The sequence below is a fragment of the Pyrus communis genome, chromosome 3 (genome assembly GCF_041283825.1).
Source record: "Pyrus communis isolate YQ-2024b chromosome 3, ASM4128382v1, whole genome shotgun sequence".
Lineage (NCBI taxonomy): Eukaryota > Viridiplantae > Streptophyta > Magnoliopsida > Rosales > Rosaceae > Pyrus > Pyrus communis.
Window position 1 is genome coordinate 14,792,333 of NC_142567.1, and position 12,117 is coordinate 14,804,449.

The window sequence follows — 12,117 nt, forward strand, 5'->3', positions numbered from 1 at the left end:
GAAACGCAATTAGAATTAATCAAATCAAAATGCAAGCATAAACATATATTTCGAATCACCCCCTAGCTAAAAAGGGTTTAGTTTATTATAACTTTGAAATCAAAGAAATACCTAAACATTCCAACAACTCAAACTTGAATTGTATGAACGTTTAGGCACTCTTCTCTTCCATTCCTCATACGTACAAACAAAGAGAATTGAATTTAAACATTGAAATCAAAGAAACACCTAAACATTCCAACAACTCAAACTTGAATTGTATGAACGTTTAGGCACTCTTCTCTTCCTCGTTGTTGTAGCACAAGGTCTAAGGATAGTTTGATGGTGTGAATGGTTTGGGGAGTGGTGTTTGGATTAATAGGGAAATGGAAAAATGGTGTTTGGATTACAAGGGAACTCACGGCAAAGAGAAGGAATGGAAGTGTTTGTGGTGTTTTGTGTATGAAAATGAGATGTTCCTGAATGAATGAATGCAAGGGTATTTATAGGAGTAGTGGAGGGAACATATGGCTATGTCATTTGTAGGTGAAGTAAGTGTGTGAGGTTGGTGAAGTAAGTGGAGGTTGTAGGTGAAGTAGGTGGATGTTGTAGGTGAAGTAGGTGGATGTTGTAGGTGAAGTGGATGTTGTAGGTGAAGTAGGTGGATGTTGTAGGTGAAGTAGGTGGATGATATGTTAAGTGATAAGTGATAAGTGATATGATATGTGGTTATGATATGATAAGTGGTTAAGTGGTGATGATAAGTGATAAGTGATTAAGTGATATGATATGTGGTGATGATAAGTGATAAGTGCATGTGGGTTAACTAATGAAGGAAATGCATGTGCAATGACAATGTGTTAGAATGGATGTGTGTTATGCATGGCATGATTGGGATTAGGAAAGGTTTAAATGTCCTAAAACTAAAGAGAACAAGGTTCCAACACTTTGGCTCCAATTAGGTCTTCAATTTCGTCCAACACTTTGGCTTCAAGCATAAGCTATCCGTCCTTAGCCCAAAAGTGCTCCAAAAGTCTCCAAAATGCATCTTTTTGCTCCTTTAGCCCTTTGGACCTACAAACACACGAAAATAGCTTAAAGTACTAAAATAACTAAAGAAACATAACGTAAATGTACGAGAACAAGCCATTTAAGTCGCATAAATATGCTCCTATCAAATACCCCCACACTCAATATAGAAGTCAAAGGGTAGTAACGGGGCTAGGGTATTGGCTAACAATGAAAGGTGAAGGATAAACAAACATTCTTAAAGCAATAGTGAGCAAAGTATTGAATTAGGCACTTAGAATTCCCTTAAGAACGCAGAAGTCAACTTTGAACACCCAAGGGAAAATCACACAAAACTTAGGGCCATATTCAACTTTTTGGACCCTTTCTTCTACCATCAACGCTCGTGAGTTCATTCTTACTTATTTTCACTCCTTTTTTTTTTTTTTTTTTTTTTTTTATTAACATAAATAAAATCAAACGGCATAAAATTGGTCCTTGAATGGAAGGTGATACTTGAAGTGAACCGGCAGTGGTTTGAATTCTAGTGTAGGTGCCTGATTCAAAAAAAATAGCAAGTTAGTATAAAATCTAATGGAATTTGGAAAAAAAAACTTACTTGTTTTGTCCGATAAGAACTCAATGACAAACACCACTCCTTTGAAAGTTTCAGGGATATTGGATTTGGCCAGATTGCAAGTGATGGTTATGACTTGTCCAATGTCATCAAATTTAACTTCTTTGGATTTTGTGGTTTCAAGAACGTCCTCTTTGATGAATTCATGACATTCCTTACTTGTCACCTTTGAAAGGGCTTCCAAGATGTCTTTTTCACCTTCTTCTTCCTTGGAAGTCATGAATCTGCAAGGAATAGGGATACTTGTTGGAACGGGGTTAAAAATAATGAAATTTGGAACAACCATACCTGTATTAGATGGCATAGGAGCAATAGGTGCCTCCGGTAAAGGTGTTTCCACCCTTTCCGTGGGTTGGGTGTATTCCTCTTCCTTGTGATTTGATTTTGATGGTTGAGGGTCCGTTCCAACCTCCTTGTCACTTCTCAACATGATAGCATTGGTGTTTTCAAATTCTCCCTTCTGATTTGCAATGGTTGAACTAGGGAGTTCGCCTTGGTCTCGAAACTGTCCTACGAACTCCGCGATCTGCCCAATTTGCTTATCCAAGTGGTCCAACCTTTGTGGTGGCTGCATAGGCGTTGAATAGAACTCCTCATATGGTTGCCAATATCCTTCTTGTTGAGCCTCATTGTCTTGATTTTGTGAGCCCTGCACCAAACAAATTAATTCATTAAGCTTTTGATTATAATCTATTGACGAACTTGAGTTTGGTTGGGCATATTGAATATGAGGTTGTGGTGGCTGCCAATATCCTCCTTGTTGAGCATTTTGAGGTTCCCACCACATAGAGTTTGAATGATCACTCCAATCCCAATTGTAAGTATTGGAAAACACGTTATTCCTTGATTGAAGATTAGATATATCAACTCTTTGCATTTGGGACCTTTCCATGAGCTGTGACAAAAGAGAAGCGTTATCAAGTGCCATGTTGTTCTTAACAAACAAAACACAAATAAAAACTAAATCTAAAAGACAATACAGAAACAAACAATCCAAGGGATTAGCAAATTTTCTATTCCCCGGCAACGGCGCCAAAATTTGATGCGAGAATTATACGCACACAAATTAAACCCTCTTTTTGTCAATTTGTAGTACAAGTGTAAGTAGGGATCGTTCTGGACCGGGGATTAGGAGGGATTGCAAATCTCTTGGAAACTGACTCAAAAACTTAAAAACACAGTTTAAAACACTAAACTAGACTCAAAGAATACAAAATTAAAGTTTAAAACACTAAGACAAACCAAAAACTCAAAATGCTTTAAAAACACAAACTAAATTGAATTCTAACTAAAATGAACATTAAAGTAAAGGGGGATTTAAGTTTATACGAAATTAAATTAAATGAACAAATTAAAACAGAATGTAAATATGAAATTGATGAAATAGAATGGATGAATGCTAGCTAAGGGGGTCATCTCCACATATGTTACACTTGCATAATAAAAAGATTTCCAATTACATTTCAATAAATTATGAATCTCATCACCCCGGGTTAATTAGGTCCGCTTAAATTAACCGTCAAGTTTTCCTTAAGTTAATGAATTGGATGGGTTAGCGCAACGCAATTCACAACATTCTCCAAAAGTCCTTTACGTGAACAGCACAATAAAGATACAATCAAAGATCATTAAACATTATGAAAACTATAAGTGTTGACAAGGCATTCGTTACTATGATGAGCATGAAACTCGTGCCAAGAATTCATTTAACGCGATTGTTTATAAGCAACCTCCACTACTTGTGAATATAAGTTCATAACGATTAGGTGAAAATCACTTATATTCTAGCGTCATATTCATGCATGAAAATTAAGCGCGCATTCTTAATAAACATACATAAATAAGTTATCAATCAAACGGTTAAACAAATTGAATCAACAACTTATGAAATGCAATTAGAAGTAATCAAATCAAAATGCAAGCATAAACATATATTTCGAATCACCCCCTAGCTAAGGGGGGGTTTAGTTCCTCATACAAAACAAAGAGAATTAAAATTAAACATTGAAATCAAAGAAACACCTAAACATTCCAACAACTCAAACTTGAATTGTATGAACGTTTAGGCCCTCTTCTCTTCCTCTTTATTGTAGCATAAGGTCTAAGGATAGTTGGTTTGGGGGAATGGAAGTGTGGAATGGAGTGAGGAGTGATGGAAATGGAAAGATGGTTTTTGGATTCTAAGGGAGACTCACGGCTAAGAGAGAAAGGGATGTGTTTGTGGTGTGTTGTGTATGAAAATGAGATGTTCCTGAATGAATGAATGCAAGGGTATTTATAGGAGTAGTGGAAGGAACATATGGCTATGTCATTTGTAGGTGAAGTAAGTGTGTGAGGTTGGTGAAGTAAGTGGAGGTTGTAGGTGAAGTAGGTGGATGTTGTAGGTGAAGTAGGTGGATGTTGTAGGTGAAGTGGATGTTGTAGGTGAAGTAGGTGGATGTTGTAGGTGAAGTAGGTGGATGATATGTTAAGTGATAAGTGATATGATATGTGGTTATGATATGATAAGTGGTTAAGTGGTGATGATAAGTGATAAGTGATTAAGTGATATGATATGTGGTGATGATAAGTGATAAGTGCATGTGGGTTAACTAATGAAGGAAATGCATGTGCAATGACAATGTGTTAGAATGGATGTGTGTTATGCATGGCATGATTGGGATTAGGAAAGGTTTAAATGTCCTAAAACTAAAGAGAACAAGGTTCCAACACTTTGGCTCCAATTAGGTCTTCAATTTCGTCCAACACTTTGGCTTCAAGCATAAGCTATCCGTCCTTAGCCCAAAAGTGCTCCAAAAGTCTCCAAAATGCATCTTTTTGCTCCTTTAGCCCTTTGGACCTACAAACACACGAAAATAGCTTAAAGTACTAAAATAACTAAAGAAACATAACGTAAATGTACGAGAACAAGCCATTTAAGTCGCATAAATATGCTCCTATCAGCAAGCATAAACATATATTTCGAATCACCCCCTAGCTAAAGGGGGGTTTAGTTCCTCATACAAAACAAAGAGAATTAAAATTAAACATTGAAATCAAAGAAACACCTAAACATTCCAACAACTCAAACTTGAATTGTATGAACGTTTAGGCCCTCTTCTCTTCCTCTTTATTGTAGCATAAGGTCTAAGGATAGTTGGTTTGGGGGAATGGAAGTGTGGAATGGAGTGAGGAGTGATGGAAATGGAAAGATGGTTTTTGGATTCTAAGGGAGACTCACGGCTAAGAGAGAAAGGGATGTGTTTGTGGTGAGTTGTGTATGAAAATGAGATGTTTATGAATGAATGAATGCAAGGGTATTTATAGGAGTAGTGGAGGGAACATATGGCTATGTCATTTGTAGGTGAAGTAGGTGGATGTTGTAGGTGAAGTAGGTGGATGTTGTAGGTGAAGTGGATGTTGTAGGTGAAGTAGGTGGATGTTGTAGGTGAAGTGGATGGATGTTGTAGGTGAAGTAGGTGGATGTTGTAGGTGAAGTAGGTGGATGATATGTTAAGTGATAAGTGATAAGTGATATGATATGTGGTTATGATATGATAAGTGGTTAAGTGGTGATGATAAGTGATAAGTGATTAAGTGATATGATATGTGGTGATGATAAGTGATAAGTGCATGTGGGTTAACTAATGAAGGAAATGCATGTGCAATGACAATGTGTTAGAATGGATGTGTGTTATGCATGGCATGATTGGGATTAGGAAAGGTTTAAATGTCCTAAAACTAAAGAGAACAAGGTTCCAACACTTTGGCTCCAATTAGGTCTTCAATTTCGTCCAACACTTTGGCTTCAAGCATAAGCTATCCGTCCTTAGCCCAAAAGTGCTCCAAAAGTCTCCAAAATGCATCTTTTTGCTCCTTTAGCCCTTTGGACCTACAAACACACGAAAATAGCTTAAAGTACTAAAATAACTAAAGAAACATAACGTAAATGTACGAGAACAAGCCATTTAAGTCGCATAAATATGCTCCTATCAGCAAGCATAAACATATATTTCGAATCACCCCCTAGCTAAAGGGGGGTTTAGTTCCTCATACAAAACAAAGAGAATTAAAATTAAACATTGAAATCAAAGAAACACCTAAACATTCCAACAACTCAAACTTGAATTGTATGAACGTTTAGGCCCTCTTCTCTTCCTCTTTATTGTAGCATAAGGTCTAAGGATAGTTGGTTTGGGGGAATGGAAGTGTGGAATGGAGTGAGGAGTGATGGAAATGGAAAGATGGTTTTTGGATTCTAAGGGAGACTCACGGCTAAGAGAGAAAGGGATGTGTTTGTGGTGAGTTGTGTATGAAAATGAGATGTTTATGAATGAATGAATGCAAGGGTATTTATAGGAGTAGTGGAGGGAACATATGGCTATGTCATTTGTAGGTGAAGTAGGTGGATGTTGTAGGTGAAGTAGGTGGATGTTGTAGGTGAAGTGGATGTTGTAGGTGAAGTAGGTGGATGTTGTAGGTGAAGTGGATGGATGTTGTAGGTGAAGTAGGTGGATGTTGTAGGTGAAGTAGGTGGATGATATGTTAAGTGATAAGTGATAAGTGATATGATATGTGGTTATGATATGATAAGTGGTTAAGTGGTGATGATAAGTGATAAGTGATTAAGTGATATGATATGTGGTGATGATAAGTGATAAGTGCATGTGGGTTAACTAATGAAGGAAATGCATGTGCAATGACAATGTGTTAGAATGGATGTGTGTTATGCATGGCATGATTGGGATTAGGAAAGGTTTAAATGTCCTAAAACTAAAGAGATCAAGGTTCCAACACTTTGGCTCCAATTAGGTCTTCAATTTCGTCCAACACTTTGGCTTCAAGCATAAGCTATCCGTCCTTAGCCCAAAAGTGCTCCAAAAGTCTCCAAAATGCATCTTTTTGCTCCTTTAGCCCTTTGGACCTACAAACACACGAAAATAGCTTAAAGTACTAAAATAACTAAAGAAACATAACGTAAATGTACGAGAACAAGCCATTTAAGTCGCATAAATATGCTCCTATCAGGTCATCCAGGGCTTGGCCAAGTATTGAGGCCTGGAATGCTCTAGCTCCGATGCCTCCCGCTCCGATGCCTCCCGCTTCTATGCCTTCTGCTTCTATGCCTTCCGCTTCTGCGCCTCGTAGTGGGGCTTCACGTAAACAACCTTTGTGAAGCTCCACCTTTCTCCATGTTTAGTATCTTTTTATTATTTTTTGTTTTTTAATAAATGAATTTTTTTTATTTTTTTTATTTATTTTTTTATTTTTTATTTATTTTTTATTTATTTTTTTATTTATTTTTATTTTTTTTTGAACATGCTTTGTTTATTCAGTGCATTGGGTTGCCTCCCAAGTAGCGCTTTCTTTTACGTCTTGCAGCCGGACGAAGAACCCAATCACTCCAGGATATGTTCACGAATCGGATGAAAACTCCGAGTCATAAACTAGTACCTAAAACAAGAAACAAAACAAGATTAAGAATCTGGAATAAAAAGAACAAACGAAAATAAAACAATCCAAAAACTCTCAAGTTCATCTTGCTTCTGTGGGCAACAAGATGCATGAAGGTGAATTTGGTATGATTGGTTGAGCAAAGTCCTCCAAAGCTCTAAGTTCATCTTGGTTGCCCGCCATCTCTTCCTCTCTTTCCCAATCAAATTGCTCAGATCCTTTACTTGTTGAACTAGGTGAAGTCCTTTCCTCTTCCTCACTGATTAGGGATGAACTTGATGGCACAAAGTTGTCCAAAGTGTGGCCCTTCAACCGTTCAATTCTTTGGCCTAACTCAACAAGTCTATTTGACATAAACTACCTTAAATAAAATAACACAAGTGTGAATGAAAATCTACTAGCAAACAACAATGAAATGAACAAAAATAAACTTAAAAACGTTTGAAAGGACTCAAGGGATGTGGAACTAAACGCTTAGAACACTTAAACAATCCTAAAACCCAAAACAGCAACTAGAAGACTCAAAATTGCCTAAAAACCACTTTCTGGGCAGTTTTGAGCACCTACACTAATTTGGACGAAATTGGATGGAAACTTGAATCAAAACACTTATAAACTAATTTGGACAAAATAAAGACTCAAAGGACTCAAAACAGATTCACAAGACTCAAAACAAGCTAAAAACTCTCGAAACTGCCTAAAAACACAAATTGGGCAGTTTTGACACTAAACTCAATTTTGGACGAAAATGAGGTTTGAGCTTGACTCAAAATGCTTCAAAACACAAGATAAGACAGATTCTAAGCTTAAGACTTAACAAACTATGGGGAGAAATTGTATTTGGACGAAATGCACTTAAATGGGCAGATTATAACCAAAGCAGATTGTAAAGCAAGTTGATGTAAACCAATGGATAATGGAATGGCTAAGGGATTCTTTTCCATATATGAAATGTATGCAACTTAAATCAACTTCCAATTATCAATTTGACAAGTTATGAACCTTGACACTAATCAAAATAGCAAACAAGCAAACAAGCAATTACAAGGGACTGAAATCAGTCCCCGGCAACGGCGCCATTTTTGTTGATGTATATTTCCTTCTTAATGCTAGAATATATTTAGTATAATGGCATAAGTAAGGGTGTCGAATCCACAGGGACTAATTGGACCTATGTAATTACTTGTTTTGCTTAAAACTCTAAGAAATGAATCAAACTAGTCTAAATAGGCAGATTTGAATCAAACTAATCAAACTATGCAGATTTGTTGTTGTAACTTGAAAGCATAAATAAAAGAAGTAAACACAACTAAATGAATCAACAACTAATAGAATAGGATAGTATCAATGGAAATGAAACTAGGGATTCGATTTCACCATTGCTCAATTAAATCCATGTTTGTTAAGTTGGTTTATACTCATTCATCTACCTATTTCTTGAGTTTGTTTCACTTGGATATGATCAACCATATGATGTGTGGATTTGATCAAATGTCTCTAATCATAAGCCTAATTGTGATGTGCAACTTTGGTTCATAATCAAGATTATGTAATGTACAAGAAACTTTCATAAAACCAAATGGGAGTGCACGGGCAGGTTGTGGACATGCATGTGATTGCATGTTTTTGCCTTGTTTAGAACCACCCAAAGTGACTCCAATGCATCACTTTCTGTTTAGAACCATCCAATGTGGTCGAATTGCACCACATTTCATCATTTGCCTTCCGATTGACATTATTACACACTTGGCTGCACACTAACACAAAACAATGTAAAACGCAACTAGTTTACTCCAAAACAATCACAAAGATGCCAAATAAAGAAGATATAAATGCATGCAAAATGTGACTTAACACCAAGCGCTGGATGACCCAGGAAAAAGGTGCCTCTGGAGATAAGACGCAAGCCTTTGACGGTCACTGTGAATTCGACCCTCAGATTCTTGCAGCTCATCAAGCTTCCTCTTCATCCCCGACGAATAGTTATTTGCAAGCACATGCAAACTTCTATTCTCGTACTTAAGCTGCTGGATCTCTTGCTTAAGTCTTTCCACCTCTGCCATCAACGATTCCACTTGGCGGGACCGAGCAAGCAGGCGTTGGCCCATGTTGGACACAGAACTCGCACACTGAACACTAAGTGCAAGGGACTCTTGAACGGCCAACTCATCGGACCGTCCTGACAGCAGCCTACTATCTTTTGGAGTGAGGAGGTTTTTAGCTACTATTGTAGCTATTGTGGCGTCCTGCATCACAGAGTCTTCACCTGAAAGAGGACCATTAGAAGATAAAAAAGAAGGGCGCCATACATTACCTTGACGGGGCGCAAAAATATCAACTCTTTGCATTTGGGACCTTTCCATGAGCTGTGACAAAAGAGAAGCGTTATCAAGTGCCATGTTGTTCTTAACAAACAAAACACAAATAAAAACTAAATCTAAAAGACAATACAGAAACAAACAATCCAAGGGATTAGCAAATTTTCTAATCCCCGGCAACGGCGCCAAAATTTGATGCGAGATTTATACGCGCACAAATTAAACCAAAATGGTTCCGTTGCCGGGATTTCCAATGAACAAAACAAACAAACAAAACACAATCTAGACCTTCCAACATGTGCCTCAGGGATTTCCAATGAACATCACACATTAAAGAACACCACATACATAGATTTTAGTTATCCCTACCCTCGAGCATATACTTAACCATAGTTACCATACACTAGATCCCATTTAATCAATGAAAACATGATTTTGAATATAGTAACATGCCTTAGAGAATCCCCCAATTCCTCGCTGGATACACTCTATTTTCACACAGATTTTCTGACTACACTCCCTACACTAGGTATATGTGAGAAGATTGATGTAAATATGTAAATGATAGGAGCATACTTATGCTACTTAGTTATGTTGTTTCCTTGCATTTAGTTACTTAATTACTATCTATTTTAGTCTTTTAAGCTATTTTCGTATGTTTTTAGGTCCTAATGGCAAAAGCAGCAAGAAAGTGCATTTTGAGGCTATTTGGAGCAGTTTTGGGCATGGATTGGATAGCTTAACAATGGAACAAAGAGGATGGACGAAATTGAAGTCAAGAAGGGCTAGGAAAGGCTACAAATCTGGAGAAAGAAGTCCAAATGCAAGGAAGATAAGGAAATAGCAAGAAATAAGGAACCTTATCCAACCTTATCTTATCCTATCCTAACCAACCTTATCCTTTCCTAACTCTAACATTATCTTATCTTATCCTATCCTAATCTTTTCCTACCTTAATTCCAACTTCAAAGAGGACTCCTTTTCACATTAAATCACCTAAATATCAAGTTCTAGAAGCCCTATTTTCGTGCATTAAGTTTATGCCACATGTAACCCTTCTAGAAGTTCTAGAATCTGCCACAAGGACCATTCCTTGTCCTCCTTGGAATCTAATTGAAAGTATCCTTGTTCTTTGGTGATTTGGAGTCCTAATTCCTCTCCTTTGCAGCCCAAATTCGTGCCTCCCCTTCACCCTATAAATACTTGATGCCACAACACTCAAAAACGACCACCCTCTACCACAAATTCACACCACACCATCCACCACACCTCAAGAGCCTAAATTCACACAAATACCCATTGTTGGCAGCAAGGAAGGAAGAAGGAGCCACCTGGAGTGTTTCTAGGTGTATTCTATCTTTGTTTTTAATGTTTAAGTTTAATTATCTTTGTTTTGCAAACATGTGGAACTAATTTTGTTTTGGCTAGAGGAGACTTTGAAACCATGATTATATTTGCAATATGAATTGATTAATTTCAGTTGTGATTTCATAAATTGTGAATGCAATTTACTTAACCGTTTGATGGATAACTTATTCTTGTTTGTTGATTAAGGGTGCACACTTAATTTGCATGCTTGAATTTGGTGCTAGAATATAAGGGAGTTTCACATAATCGTTACAAACTTATATTCACAAGTAATTAAGGTTGTTTTCACAATCATGTTAAGTAAATTCCTAGCATGAGTATCATGATGTCATAGTTACAAGTGCTTTGTCAATACTTATGATTTTCATAGAATCTAATGATCTTTGATTGTATCTCTATTATGATGTCATGTTGGGGACTTTTGAAGAATGCTTTGGGTTGTCGTATGATGTCATCCAATCCAATAACTTAAGGAAAATCTGAGGGTTAATTAGTGATGTCACGGTTAATCTGGGGTGTTGAGGTTCATGGTTTATCGGAAAAGCAACTGGAAATCAATTTGTATGCAAGTGTGTCATGTGTGGAGAAGAATCCTCTAGCTATCTAATCATCCATTGTTTTTCCCAAATTCGTCCAAATCCTATTCAAGTCTTTTAGTTACTTGTTTTTATCTTAAATTCGTCCAAAACCCAATCCCCTTTATTTAGTTGTGTCAAATCTGTCCTAATTAGTGTTTTTGAGTGTTTTGAGTCAAAACCAAACCTATTTTCGTCCAAATTGAGTCTTAGAGTCTAGTTTGAGTCTTTTTTATTGTTTTGTGTTGTTTAGAGTCTTTTAAGTTTGTTTTGAGTCATATAAGTTTAGTTAAGAGTCTTTTGAGTTTGTTTAAGTGTTTTGAAGCATATTTTTGTATCTTTGAGTCAGTTTTCATTAGATTAGCAATCCCTCCTAATCCCCGGCCTAGAACGATCCCTACTTGTATCTATACTACAATTGTCAAAAAGAGGGTTTAATTTGTGTGCTATTATATATCACATCAGTAAACTAATACTCACATATGTATAATCAAAGAAGGCACTTTCTGGAATTATTAACATGTATATGATCTCATGAATGGAATTCCACTACTTAGATGCGAGAACCAAGGATACCATATGCTCAAACCAATTTTAAACTCCACATATTGAAACACATAACAATCAAGATCGAAGTCTAAGGGTTGTAACGGGGCTAGGGTATTGGCTAACAAAGAAAGGTAAGGATAAACAAAAGTTCTTAAAGCAATAGTAAGCAAAGTAATGAAATAAACACTAGAAGTCACTTTTGAATGCAAAAATCAACTTTGAACACCAAGGGCAACTTCACACAAAACTC